Raw genomic sequence first — 12,998 nt, forward strand, 5'->3', positions numbered from 1 at the left:
GTGGCAGGTGGCCAGTGAGCTTGGTGGCTTCTACAGTTAATCCAGCTCCTTTCCATTATCTTTCTCCAGGAGCTGATATGGATGATGCTGGTATGGCAACTGCCCACCAGTAAACTGCATGCTGCATGTGATCTTCTATGGCCCATCTTCCTCTCTTTAATGAATGCTGTGAGGAGGAGTTATGGCCTCCTAAGGATACCAGTTCAAGGATGGCAGAAATTTGTCTCCTGACCACAGGGATTCACATGACATTCCATATCAATGGCAGGGTTAAAAGGGGCTATCAGCAAGAGTGCGGTTGATATTCATGTTTCCAATTGATGACTTCAGCATTTTAGAAAAGATTTACAATGTTGATACGTACAAACATGCTACAGATGGTCAGAAAAACATATAGCAGATTATGTACATGGCTATAATTATAGGTGCAATACAAAAAGCAGCTACCATTCAGTGAAACACAAAACATGGTATTCAAACCAAATACCACACCAGCAGAGCCTGTAATCGCCAATAACTTGAGCTGTTAGGCTGACAGAAATCAGAGCCATACACCAGCACAGTTTCTAAACTCTGCCAGGGCTGTAGCCTTTTGCAGAGCTAACGTTTAAAACACATACATTAACGTGCTTCACAACCTTGGTCAAGGAATAAATTGGACAATGTATAGGAGATGGAGTGTCTACATACATTCTACAGAAAAGATGTATTTAAGGATTTATAAACTCGCCATGCTCTCCTGTAATATCTGCATCAGAGTACATCTGACAAGGGTTCTGTCTTCTGTTCCAGACTCCACCTTCCTTCTTGTGCTTTAGAACTTACAGAATTCTTAAAATCCATCCCCACAGCCCAATACTGTATTCTGAACTATGAAAACTCCATTAAGTCCTGTACATTTCCTAACTAAGGGTAATCTACAAAACACATGCCCCAAAGTTTTGACCAACTGCCAGCCAAATTTGTAAAATCCACTGGAGAGAGGCAGCCAAATTTAAATTTTTATAGGTACTACAAACAAGAAATAAATCTTTAAAATCATGCAAAATACTAAACAGACACAATGCTCAGTGAGGCTGAATGAATAAAATTTAGAGTTTCTAGGTTAAGGAGTTTTGGAAATACACAGTTCCAGAAAAAAGTCAAGATTTTTCAAAGCTCAAAACACTTAGTTTTTAAACTCATTTATTCAGAATATCATGCCTGATTAACGTGAAATGCCCCCAAAATACTTTTCCCTGGAGAGAGAGCAATTTTGAGAAATTTCAGCTGAAAAAAAAAAACCTGGTCTTATAATAGAAAGCTTGATAGAGAGAAAGGATGATCTTGTGGTGAAGGCACTGACCTGAAATTCAAGAAATCTGAGTTCTGTTCTTAGATCTTCTACAGACTTCCTGTATGATGATGGCAAATCACTTATTACCTGTGTGCCTCAGTTCCTTTCTGCAAAACAGGGATAGTAATACTTCCCTACCTAACATGAGGCTGTAAGGCAATATTAATTCAACGTTTGTGAAGCCCTCAGATACTACAAGTGCCACAGAAAACCAATACACTTTATCTACAAAAAGCCTGCTGTTTCAGTAATATGCTCATCAGCTAGAGAAAGCACAATTCTTTTTTTTTTTAAATGATATGTGCTTTTGATGTTAGGTTATTGTTCAAGGTTTTGTTCCGATTTCATATTCTCTTGTTTTATATCTGCCACCATTTTGATTATAGCGATCTACCTGTACGTTCCGAAATGGAGAGAAAGTAGAATCAAGGAGGATGAAAAGTTAAAAGCCTTTCTAATTTCTATTTTTCAACAGTGTTTTAACGAGCACAATGTGTGATCATAACTTTTTAAGTTGGATAGGAACTAACTACACACATGCATTCTAAGGAAAATATATCCCCAAGACAATAAAGCCACCTCCAGAGCTATGAAGTATGAAATATGTCCAAGAACTTTGCAAAACCCAATAGAGTTCATGTTTGCCTGCAGCAGGTCCTTTGTGATGGTATTTATTGTTAAAAAATCAAGTCCAGTAGTCAAAGTCTGAGCCTGCTGCAGGGCAAAAGTAGTATGACCGGCATTTATCCACTACCAAATGCATAATATGCAATAGTTTAAAATCCACTTATAGTACATGGATTCAGTATAGTATATTTACTGTTCTCAAAATATTTTAATTTTTTCTATGTTGAACACCTGTGTCATTATTACATTGAAGTAACTAACTCGTTCTAATGCAGGGATTTGGGTTGTTATAAAAAGATACAATAGACTTCTTTGTGGTCAGAACTGAATGCGTTTTCTACACTCATTCCCCCTTGGAAACAAAACCCACACTATTTCATCAACATGCATGTCCTCAGAAATTTAGCAAGTAATTTGGGGGGCAGAAGGGGTACAAAGATATTTCTTCTCAATTTTAAATATTAGAAGGTTGGCTTGGCATATATTCATGGCTTCATTATTGCCATGTAATGTGATCATCTCAACGTCCACACCACAGTGTACCACCCTGTGTTGTCTAAGTATACTGGACTAAGCTTTCTATTTGCTTTCTATTTGCTCGTGGTAGTAAGATCATTATTAATTACTAAACTAATCAAAATTAAGTGTTTTGTTTTAATTTCACTTTTCCTGGAAACTTGGTAAACAGACAAAAACATGACTAAGGTTCTGAGGATTGGTGTAATTAAGGAAAAGACATAGTGAGAATACATATATACAGTCATTTTTAGACAAATCCACAGGATAGGTATAATGAAAAATAAAGGTATGTGCTGAAAATTCTATTTTCATTATGTGCCCACACACAATATATGAAATATCCTTAAATTACAATCTTTTGCAGGGGTCCTGAAGTTAGTTTCTGGAGTATTCCTAGGAATCTCTCACACAGTAATGGAACTGGGGAGATGGCTTTTATTTTCTTTTTGAGTATTCTAATTCTGTATGTACATATATAGGTCCCATTACAACGGATTAACAAACCACATCCCCACTGATGCAAATTTCAATTAGACCTTAAATCCAATTTCTACCTAAATTTCTTTATAGGTTCAGATGTGTTATGTGATAGTATCTGAAAACTGATCACAGGGGGACTGGGGCTGGGAGCAAAAATGACAAGGAGCACTAACAATGTTCACAAAATTAAACAGAAAAAAGGCCAAAAGCACTGGATTTTTCTTCCTGAGGAACTCAGTTGTTCTTGATATTGAGAAATACAGCCCCCGTTTACAGTATTAAGTGAAGAAGTGGGTCATTTCTCCAAGAGGAGGCAAAAAGGGTCAACATAATCTTCTGACATGAAGAACAGAGCCATTTCTCCTACTTGACATGGGATACTCTGAAGAGTTACCAATCTGATGGGCCAGTGAGATGTGGACTACTGAGTACAGCAACAAAAGGGAATATGCATTGATGATGCAAGTGATGATGCACTTAAACTCATTCCAATCATAAATGTAACTGACTGCACATATTTTTAAAAACTAAATAAACCTGAAATAGTTTACTTCTAAAAATATACTTTTTAATTCAAAGAACCCTGAAGCCACTATTGCATTATTTCACTCTATTTTAAAACTGATATCTAAAAATATCCCTGCACCCCGTACTAGTTATTACAGCTCTTTATTTCAAAAGGATAACACAAACAACACTGTATTATAGAAGATGATCCCAAACCTCTAGGGGGTCCATTCTGATGTGCCACATATAATTTTTACTAGTACTGAGGACAATTAGACATGTATACTGAAGGGAAAAGGATCTCAAAATATTTAAGATTTTCACTGGGTTTGCTGCTGCAAAGTGTCATAGAAATGATTCAGATTAAGAAGGACAGCAAGTCATCTGAATTGCTAGATAAAGTTGTCAAAATTTACATTATGCATATGTATATGCTGTATATTATAAATATAAAACAAGACCATATTTTATGTCAGTATTTGGTGATGTGTAAACTACTCATACTGCAATCCTTTAGTTAATAGTGTTACCAGAAACCTTCAATTAAATAAATTAATAATACAGCCTTAGGCTGCAACGGTAATATATCAGATGCATAATATTGTCAGATATCTTGAGTTTTATACATGAATAAACTGTAACAGATGCATTAACAAAGAATAAGATAATCAAAACATTGTCTATGATGGTATTACCATACCTTTAAGATAAGCAAAAAAGAGACTTCCTTCTAAATAACAACTAAATGCTCAGTGTCTAACATATTGCTGCAAGCTATAATGGTTATAACTGTTAATCCAATACACCTTTTATACAAACCCATAAACACATGAGTGGAAAAATAGCACAGATGTTCATCTCTAATGCAATTTCCATTCAATTTCCTAAGTGCGGTCCCTGTGTGCAAACTAGCTTAACGTTATGTTTAGCTTGCAAATTCTTTTAATAAATAATGAGTGCAATAAAACTGGTAGATCAATGGCAAGCTGAGAAATCATAAAAAAAGCCTTTTGTGTTCAGGTTGTTGTCGATTTCAAACTTTAATCCAGAGACCAATCAATATTACTTTTTTCTTTTTAACCCATCACTTAAATAGCAGATAGACTAAATGTAGCTTAAATGCTGCTACCAGATATCAGCTGCCAGAAACTTGGTAAGATCATCAGACACAACTGAAACTGAACATTTTAGACCTTAAAATACACACTACATTATAACAAGCAAACTTGCTTAAAAATCATTGTACGACAATAAAATTGGTGCTACTCATTTGTTTTGATTCTTTGTACTTGGGGAGGGGGGGCAGTATTTATAACTGAATCAAGGAGGCTCTGACAAATACACTAACAAGCAAAACAGGCTTAACAGGTCAAAATAATGTACCGCCACAGGAAATGTAATCTCCCTAAGATTGCGTGTGACAGTAAATTTTTTATATATATGAACACACATACACATAAATAAAAAAGGCAACCTAGCTATGCCACCAAGGAAGAGAGAAATGCATGTGAATATAAGTTTCATTAGGATTGGTATTTTGGAACATTTCAGGGCAGGTTACAAAGTGCGCTACTTAATAGGTATCAATGTTTCTAATTCACAGGTTGTAGAATGAGAGAAAAAATGCCTATCACCAAGTCACTTTGGATAACCATGCTTTACCAATAGGGAATCAAGATCAAAAGTGCACTGCCCCAAGGGACAGTTCTAATATCAAGCAGGATAAATCTAAATCACTAAGAATCATTATATACTAGTGTGCTTGTTGTACTTGGTAATTCATGTTTAATTGTAACATATAAAAATCTTGCCTTAATTTACACTGAAAGAAAAATGTCATAGTACAACAATATCTCTAATGTACTTTTCAAAACACTCTAAGGAATCTCAGATTGTGAATGTTAACATCATATAGATTGCCATTTGTACATTTCATTGTTTTTTCTTGTTGCCATTACTGTTTATTATTATTAGAGTACTTCAGATAAAGATGTGTTAAAAATTGTGCTTTTTGTGCTATCTCCATTTACATAATAAGTTTTATTAAGCTGAAGAATAATCACACAAAGAACTCTGCCAAAAAAAAGGAAGCAAGGGTGCCTGTCAGGATTCTATTGGTTAGACAAATATTTTCGATTTAAAGGTGTACATTTTTGTTCGTAACTTCAAATAATTTAAAAATCATATTAATGCAAGAATCTGCAGAGCAAAGAATAAAGATCCTTAGTTCTGTGGAAGAAAGATCAGGCCCAAAATTATTTATGGTACTTTCTAAGAAGAAATACATGTACAAGCCAATTTTTTCCTTGATACTTAACAGACTTATCACTTGCAGAAAGGAAATCAAATGAAAGTTTTAGCATTAGGACCCAATTCTGAAGACAAAGGCTCGTATACTAGCAATATGTATAAATAAATTCTTACTCAGCCCTTGTTCTGGCACACTTGCACTGATCTCAATGAGACGTTCACCTGAGCAAAATCCAAATATGGTCTTTAAGACTAGGCCTCAACGTCTTTTAATGTGGGCGCTGACAAACTGTTCTGACATAATTAGAATTCCAATTTGTAAAATTTGTTCAGCCAGGATCCAACACCTGCAGATTTCCCTAGCAAAAATTATTCACACAATTGTTATAAAATATTTAAAAATAAGCAATGATCACTCATTCCAAGGCTATCCAGTAAGCAATACAATTCCCTGACAAAGATTTTTTGCTCTGGGCCTCAATTGTACTGAAGTTCACTATAAGCTTACCCTTCAAAAAGCGCACACGTACCCAAGAGCAGCCCATACAGAGTATAATTTCATTAAGGTAGAGCTGGTGACTTCTGGAAGCTTTGTAAGTTTAATGCTACACCACACATTGATATATTGGACAAATAAAGGTACATGTAACAATGTTAAAGCATCAGGTTATTTGCATATACTGCATATTTTTATTACATACAGTTTCCTTTATCAAACTGGAACTGCTGTAGCAAGAATGCTAAAAAGGCAAACATAAAACTACATCTGTAACAGCCGATTTTTCCCGCTTACCCTCAAAAGACTTAATGAAAGGAAAATAAAAAGTTTTTTAAATATATACATTTGTACATGATTAGTCATTTATAAAAATAAAATGTTAACATAAAAGAGATAGAAATAAGGTTAAAGTGATAAAGTTGACAGAGATTAGACTGATGCATCTCACAGGTTCACAACAAATCACAAGATATTAATTTACCTATTAAAGAGAAAACAAGGAATGCCATTAAAAAAATAACATAACACTATAACTATGTTTAATGTAGTTGGGAAGATAAATTACAGTGTAATAACTGGGACTTTTTATGCTTTACATAAGCTTTTTTAGAATTTAAAATAGTCGGTGGAAGTCAGAATACTCCAACCTATTTTATGATCTGTGATCCATGGATTCTACTCCAAGATAGTGGATACCTGACTACGTGGACCAGAAATAAACTGTGATCAACAACTTTTGTAATATTTTCAGCAATAAAAGGTGAAGCAGTAATGGAAGCACAACAGACAAGTTGCTTCCTCTTCTGCATCAAACAAATGTTAAACCAAGCTACATTTCTTTTGGATTTAATGCATTACTAAGAATTAAAAAACTAATTCCATCCTCTAATCAATTTGGACACAATTATATTCTATTTATAGTGACACTTTCAATGTGTCTCAGTCTTATTTATTTTGGTCATTCTTGTTACAATGAAATATTAATGTTGAGAAAATGGTTACACTATTAAAGAACTATGCTACATTTAGATTTTAATATTGATTTCCACCATTTTACAATAATTAATCATTCAGTATGAAATTATAAATGTTTAACGTTGTATTACAGGGTGATCGGAAGATTAATATTTTCCCTAGATTAATCCTTTGATTAAGTTTGTCTTTTTGGAACAGGGCAAAAATATAATTTAGTTATTCTAACCGAACTGAAAAAGGGGGATACTGCCACTTTAAAAGCTTCAATCTCTTTGACATTGCTGGCAGTGTATGGGAACATTAATGCATCTGTCATGATAACAAGCTAAGAATAACATCTAGACATCAAACCGAGCAGAGAATCCATCTGAAGTGATTCATTCAGATCTGTCTCATTGATTTATTAAACACAGGGCAACATCTGCAGCCTCACAGAGCCGCCTGGCAAAATTAATGCAAGATCAATTCAAATGGAAAAAAGTGCAAAAGAGATAAATCAAAACACAATTTGCATGCAGTTCCACAATCAGGCTTATTGGGTGCAAATGCTCTATTTCTTTCCCAAAGCAAATGAGTTTAAATGTTGTTTTATCTTTTTAGAATTGTGTGATTTGAAGTGACAGTGAAGAGTTCTGCAGTTGAGATGGTGAAAAGGGAAAAGGAGAAGAAATGCTTGCAAAGACCTTTTGAATATGCAACAAGAATATCATTAATACCTAATTGTTTTGCTTTTTTGTCTTTGCTCCAGAAACACAGTATTTTCAATTTGAAGAAGTTACACTAGAAAATTTAAATAAATGTAGACAGGAAAACTATTAAATGTTCATCTTTTGGAAAAAGCCAATTATGCTACAGATGGAAAGCTCTACTGCTACCAGAAAAGTAAAGAATTTTGATTGTGGTTTCTTCAGATTAGATTTGCCTATGAGAAGCATTTTTACAAAAGCCAAGGATTTTGTGACAAATAAGATAACTTCAAAAGTCCAAAGATGTTCATCTTAGTTATTTTTCCAAAAAGGTATCAGTAATTTCCTTTTAAAATGGAAAAAAGATCTCTTTCTGTATCCCGACAAAGTCCACTACACGAGCAAGAACCATCAATAAAATGTTTTAAATAAATCTCCTGTCCACAAAAGAAAAAAAAAAACAGAAAATTGATTATTTTTAATTTAATATAACGTCACCTCCTAAACTAACAAGTTTTTGGCAAGTATGAATTAACACAAAATATTTACTTAGGCAAAGGCAAAGTAGTTTATGGAAGCGTAAGTGTACATTTAAAATCAATATACACATGGAAGCTCTGTGCAGTGGCACATGACTGGATTGCTTTAATTATAATCTTGACATCATTCTTCTAATAAAAGACTAGAGCATTGTTGACTATGGGTTTGCTTTTAATAGACAAAATGACTAGACCCTCATTATGCCATGAAATAAAACGTCTGCATTTACTGCATAGATTCATTTCTAAAGTCTTTAATTGTTTGTGAACAAGCCAAAGTAATACAAAATATTAGCTTAACAAAATACTTTAAATTTGTCACAGAAAATCAGCCATGTGTTGCTCTGTAGTTCCCTTTACCTGAAAACACTTTCTCATGTGAAATATTTTACTATATGTTCACCAGACAACCCAGAGCAGTACTACCACAACAGACTACAGCATTCATCTAATAAAAATGCCCAGAAGAATCTTATGAAAATATTCCATTGGTTGGATATGAATCATACATATGTAATTGTGATTTTAAGGGTCTATTATACATTCTTGTACAAATGTTCTTACTGTAATTGTATATTAAGTTGTTATAACACAACCACATTATACATCTTTTGCTTTAAAATCTTAGAATAAACTTTATAATGCTACAATTAGAATTAATCAGTTGTTCTCTGATTTGAGTAATCTTCCAAAATATCATAAATTATTTCTTAATTAGGGCTTTGTAAAAAGACTCACTCATTCTCGAAGTTGCTACTTACAATGAACTGACTTATGAGAAGGTAAAAGTTTTATTTCATGGTTCCTAAAAATAAATTATATAATGATGGCTAATGACAACTAAGGCTAAGAACATTGTTTATGGTGATGTGTGTACAACATTATACCACACAAAAAATCCTCACTTTGGTGGTAGGGAGGAAAAATCCCCAACCAAAACTTTCACTTGTAGATGCATTTCTCTATAATTCTTAAGAACTCTCTAGACAAGTTCAATTAAAAAAATACTGTGTCAGAGACAAAGAGTGAGAAAAAAAAGAGTTAAATATGTCCATTCTTTGATTAATCTACACAGCGATATTTTTCATTCTAATGCAAAAGCACAAAATGCAAAGTTGGAAATAAGTTGTTTGTTTGTTTGTTTTTAAAAATCACACTAACATAGAAAGAGAAAAAAATCAACTATGAGATCTAATTACATTTCCAGCAATTCTTGAGTATGACTCTGCATTTGAACATGATTTTAAATACAATCAACATAGTAATCTGCGATATAATTGTTTTTGTAACTCAGAGGATAAAAAAGGAATGTACAACATTTTGGAATTGCAGGATAAAATGCTTAAGTAATGTGGTAGAACAACACATCTTCAAATATTTTATTCTAACTTTTCACTGATATCACAGGTATAGGAATACAACTATTTTACACAGTATGACAAAATGAATTTTAAAATGTATTATGTAATTCACAGAATGTATACGGTAGTGTTCAGGATATGTTACAACTAGTAAGAGACAAGAGAATTCCATTACGTATGACAATTTATCTATTTTTATCAGACATTGTTGGACATAAAGTATACTAGGCTGGTCAATAAATAATTTGATCGGCAAACTAAGTGTCGGGTTAAGCAAATTATCAGTATACCATACGATTAATATTGCTAAGCTGCAGTCGTTCAATTTTAAGATAATTCATTTGGAAAAAGTTTGTTTCACATGCACTCGTAATCACTATTACGCACTACATGCGTAGATCTGAATGCAAAAACATATTGATAGCAGTGAGTTTATTTCCAGATATTGGTATTTTCAAAAGAAGAAAAGAATACTGCATATAAACAGCGAGATAGTCAGCGGTGACGTTAAATGTGAAACATATCTTCAAAAATATCTTGGTAGCAGTTATCCCTAAACAGATGAAGATAAATTTCATTTCCGTAATTAGGTAAAAGGGGCTTATACACACGGCACATGCGCTTTCTCCTGTATAATCTTTTAAACTGAGAGTTGCTTTTGCCCTTGGACAGGTACGCGCTTTATTTCAGTCCTGTTGGTCTCTCTCCCCAATGCCCTAGCCATATTTTTCTGACTGCATCTCTTGGCTCTTCTGGCTGCATCTTTCAAACCCTCCTACAGCATCTATCAGCTCCTCTTTTCTCATTTGGAGCTCCTCTGCCCTTGCCTCTCTTTGTATATCTTACCTCCTCTCCAGCCCCAGCCATGTGATTCTGGTGAAGAACAAATTGAAATAAACACTTATTTCAATATTTTGTGCAACTCAAGCCATTTTTTGTCAATGTGCACATATCTTCAAGTCATGTGTGTATCATCCACTTAGTTGTGTGCAATTACTTATTTCCACTAATCAAGTTGGTCGTTTTGTGTGCATTGCTCAAAAACGTGTTTCTGAGATCAACTTGCCAGTCAAATTTCAGAAACATGTTATTTTAATATGAGTTTGGGCACCAAGATTTTGTGAATATTTTGCAAAAAGCCGAAGATATTTTAAGCAAGGTATGCTAGGTACCTTTTAGAATTTTGTTCCCATCTTTTTCAAATACAGTGGTCACAACCCTTGCTTATACATCAAAACTTTGATATGGCAGTAGTTGTGATGTCACAGAGGAGTACGACTTGTTGAAATAAATGCGCAGCAGGAGAAACTGAAACTGAGCAAGAAAAACAATAGAGTTCACGTAGACACAGGCAGGAATGGAATTAATGCAGATCTGAAATGTCATCTTTATCATTGAGAACAAAACATAACAACATGAGGAGAAAAAACCATAAGAATCAAAAGCCTAAACCTGCTCTTACTTAAGCCAATAGCAGTGGAAGCAGGATTAGACCCCAAATAAGTGAAACAAGACTTTTAATTTCATCGTGTACATGCATTTACTTAAAACATGAAACCATCGTATAGCAGAGTCTAAGTGGTAAGAACTAACCACCTGTCTTCAAATATGGAAAGTTAACTTTTCCCTGCTGTAAGTCATGGCAGGCCTAAACAATGTACTTGTAAACAGCATATGCAAAGATAAAGTTTCTTGTTAAGATAGAAAGATGAGTCCGAGTTTTTTCCTCAGAAATTGCTGAATGTTGAACTACTGGATGTCATCTAGAGTTCTCTCTCTTATAAATTTACCCCTTCTTACTATATATTTCTACTAAGCCTTGAGAGTTTTTTTGTTTATGAGATCATTATCATTTCTAAAGCAAGAACTGTGAGGTCACAAACAAGGATTCTGACCCCCCATGTATGAAGAACCCAGCAGGGATCTTCCATGAATACAATCAGCTTTTGGGTTTAGTCATTTAAGCACAACAGGACAAGGGCTATAACAACAGTAAAACCTCTTTGATTAAATAATGTACCATTATTCTAGAGTTATACTAAGCAACAGTTTGTCTGTAAACTACTCATACTCCTCAGGCAATATAGCACATGTTCTTTGGCTATCATTATTTTATTTGCAAGACTTACAACTTCTGTATCACAAGTTATGTTCACAACCCAAACAAGTAGAGATCATAAGTCTCGGTGAGAGAAAAAATATACAGCTAAGAACTTAAAGCAAAAAGTACTGAGGTCCTTTCTATGTAGTCATTTGAAAGATTATCTAGACACTATATTTGTGAGAAAGTGAATAATCATTTCATATAATTTGCCAAGTTCGTGCTTAGTGCAGTTATCTGGCACACAGATTTAATAAACCTCAGCAAGAAAGTTCAACAGTTTAAGAATTTTGTGTAATCACCTACACTAAATCACTCCTCTTTCTCTAGAACAGATTTCATACAATTTATTGCCTCCTTTACACCATCTAACTCTGCTACAGTCCCTTCTGGCAGCGAGCATCATAAAGTGCATTTGCATTCTCCTACTGCTTCTGCAGTTAGAGACGGTGATTTAAGGTGACCATACGGTCCAGAAAACTTGTCTAACAGTTAGCCAAAGTGAAGGAAGCATCCTCTGAAGACTGCCCCATTCGCAACCTGAGTATACGTGCCAACGTGGGGTTTCCGTTTCTAAAGCACTGCTTAGTTTTGGCGCATCCTGCATCTCGACCCTCTCTCAAAGATACCATCACAGGGTAAGTGGCAGTTTGCACGTTATCAACAGACCGTCCGGTATAGCCGTGCAGCGGAGCCCCACCATAGGCTGGACTTCTGGGCGCTCATCTTCCCTAACACGGAACCTGCAGGGCTGTAGGCACCTTGCAAGGCGCGCTAGGGAGCGCTCAGAGCCCTGGAGGGGACGCAGCGGGCTCGGGAGAGCTCGGCAGCGGGCTCTTTGCTCTGTTTACAGAGAAGAGCCTCAGGGCTGGCCTGGCACGAGCAGCTCGGGAGCACGCTCACCACCCACCCCGAGCCTGGGACTCCCGCGAAAACAAAGTTTCCCTGGAGCGGGCGTGACTGTGCCCAGGGCTCCGGCTGCCAGAGGAGCGCAAGGTGCCCGGGCTGCCACCCACCCTCCCTGGAGGCGGCTGAGCACCCACCCTTGCCAGTGGGCAGCCAGCAGGGAGAGGCGCCGAGCCGGGGCGGGAGGAGTGACAGCGAAGTTTGCCGCTCAC

At 35.5% G+C, this 12,998-nt stretch overlaps 1 protein-coding gene across 4 annotated transcripts in view; it reads right to left on the reverse strand.

The window, feature by feature from the left end:
• Positions 1–12,998, reverse strand: part of DACH2 (dachshund family transcription factor 2) — a 465,751-nt gene that overhangs the window by 451,989 nt on the left and 764 nt on the right. The gene's annotated exons all lie outside the window — the stretch shown is intronic.

This window comes from Caretta caretta, chromosome 9 (genome assembly GCF_965140235.1).
Source record: "Caretta caretta isolate rCarCar2 chromosome 9, rCarCar1.hap1, whole genome shotgun sequence".
In the NCBI taxonomy this organism is placed as follows: Eukaryota; Metazoa; Chordata; order Testudines; family Cheloniidae; genus Caretta; species Caretta caretta.